The sequence below is a fragment of the Peromyscus maniculatus genome, chromosome X (genome assembly GCF_049852395.1).
Source record: "Peromyscus maniculatus bairdii isolate BWxNUB_F1_BW_parent chromosome X, HU_Pman_BW_mat_3.1, whole genome shotgun sequence".
In the NCBI taxonomy this organism is placed as follows: domain Eukaryota; kingdom Metazoa; phylum Chordata; class Mammalia; order Rodentia; family Cricetidae; genus Peromyscus; species Peromyscus maniculatus.
Genome location: NC_134875.1, coordinates 52,042,482 through 52,044,981, shown reverse-complemented (window position 1 = coordinate 52,044,981; position 2,500 = coordinate 52,042,482). Strand labels below are relative to the sequence as shown.

Genomic DNA, 2,500 nt, shown 5'->3' with positions numbered 1-2,500 from the left:
TCTCTCTCTCTCTCTCTCTCTCTCTCACACACACACACACACACACACACACACACACACACACACACGAGCAAAAAAGGCCTGGTGGCTGTCACTGGTAATCATAGGGTCAGGGAGGTACAGAAAAGTGGATCACAGGGAATAACTCTCTAGTCATCTGAGCCTAATCTGCAAGTTCAAAGTCAGGTAGAGAGAGATCCTCTCTCTGTCTCCTTTTCTCTCTGTCTCTCTGTGACTCTTTCTCTCTCTCTGTCTCTCTCTGTCTGTCTGTCTGTCTGTCTCTCTCTCTCTCTCAAACACACACACACACACACACACACACACACATACACACACAGGAGAAAAAAAGGTCTGGTGGCTGTCACTGTTAATCATAGGGTCAGGGAGGTACAGAAAGTTGGATCACTGGGAATAACTCTCTAGTCATCTGAGCCTAATCTGCAAGTTCAAAGTCAGGGAGAGAGAGATCCTCTCTCTGTCTCCCTCTCTCTCTGTCTCTCTCTGACTCTTTCTCTGACTCTCTCCCTCTGACTCTCTCTCTCTATCTCTCTCTGACTCTCTCTCTCTGACTCTCTGTCTCTCTCTCTCTGTCTCTCTGACTCTCTCTGTCTCTCTCTGTCTCTCTCTGACTCTCTCTGTTTCTCTCTCTGACTCTCTCTGTCTCTCTTTGACTCTCTCTCTGTGTCTCTCTCTGTCCCTCTCTGACTCTCGTGTCTCTCTCTCTGTCTCCCTCTGACCCTCTCTGTCTCTTTCTGTCTCTCTCTGACTCTCTCTGCCTCTCTCTGTCTCTCTCTGACTCTCTCTCTGACTCTCTCTCTGTCTCTGTCTGTCTCTGAATCACTCTCTGTCTCTCTCTGTCTCTGACTCTCTGTCTCTGACTCTCTGTCTCTGACTCTCTCTCTCTCTGTATCTCTCTCCCTTCCCCTCCCTCCCTCTCCACCTCCCTCCCTCCCTCCTTCCCTCCCTCCCTTTCTCTCTCTCTTCTTTCTCTCTCTCTCTCTCTGACTCTCTGGCTCTGTCTGTCTCTCTCTCTCTCTCTCTCTCTCTCTCTCTCTCACGAACACACACACACACACGAGAAAAACAGGCTAAGGCTGTCACTGGTAATCATAGGGTCAGGGACATACAGAAAAGTGGATCACAGTGAATAACTCGCTAGTCATCTGAGCCTTATCTCAAGTTCAAAGTCAGGGAGAGAGAGATCCTCTCTCTGTCTCCCTCTCTCTCTGTCTCTATCTGACTCTTTGTCTGACTCTCTCTCTCTGACTCTCTCTCTGTCTCTCTCTCTCTGACTTTTTCTCTTTCTCTGTCTCTCTCTGACTCTCTCTCTGTCTCTCTCTGACTCTCTGTCTCTCTGACTCTCTCTCTGTCTCTGTCTCTGTCTTTCTCTGTCTCTGTCTCTCTGTCTCTCTCTGACTCTCTCTCTGTCTCTCTATGATTCTCTCTCTCTGACTCTCTCTCTGTCTCTCTCTCCCTCCCTCCCTCCCTCTCGCTCCCTCCTTCCCTTTCCCTCTCTCTCTCTCTCTCTCATACACACACAGACACACACAGAGACACACACACAGACACACACACACACTCACACACACAAACACAAACAGGAGAAAAAAAGGCCTAAGGCTGTCACTTGTAATCATAGTGTCAGAAAGGTGCAGAAAGGTGGATCACAGGGAATAAATCTCTAGTCATCTGAGCCTAATCTGCAAGTTCAAAGTCAGGGAGAGAGAGATCCTCTCTCTGTCTCGCTCTCTCTCTCTGTCTCTCTCTGACACTCTCTCTGACTCTCTCTTTGTCTCTCTGTCTCTCTGTCTCTCTCTCTCTCTCTCTCTCTCTCTCTCTCTCTCTCTGTCTCACACACACACACACATACACACAGGGGAAAAAAAGGACTAAGGCTGTCACTGGTAATCATAGGGTCAGGGAGGTGCAGAAATGTGGATCACAGGGAATAACTCTCTAGTTATCTGAGCCTAATCTGCAAGTTCAAAGTCATGGAGAGTGAGATCCTCTCTCTGTCTTCCTCTCTGTCTGTCTTTCTCTGACTCTCTCTCTCTCATACACACACAGACACACAAACACACACAGACACACACACACACACACACACACACACACACACACACACACGAGAAAATAGGCCTAATGCTGTCACTGGTAATCATAGGGTGAGGGAGGTGCAGAAAGGTGGATCACAGGAAATTAATCACTAGTCATCTAAGCCTAATCTGCAAGTTCAAAGTCAGGGAGAGAGAGATCCTCTCTCTGTCTCCTTCTCTCTCTGTCTCTCTCTGACTCTTTCTCTCTCTCTCTGTCTCTCTGACTCTGTCTCTCTCTCTGACTCTCTCTGTCTCTCTCTCCCTGTCTCTGTCTCTCTCTCTCTTTCTGTCTCTTCTTCTCTCTCTCTCTCTTTCTCTCTCTCGCTCTCTCTCACACACACAAACAAACACACACACACACACACACACACACACACACACACACACACACACACGAGAAAAAC

General features: G+C 48.2%; 1 protein-coding gene across 1 annotated transcript in view; it reads right to left on the bottom strand.

Moving 5' to 3' along the window:
* The window catches only part of LOC143270897 (uncharacterized), a 53,354-nt gene that overhangs the window by 17,041 nt on the left and 33,813 nt on the right, over window positions 1-2,500 (bottom strand). The window lies entirely within an intron of this gene.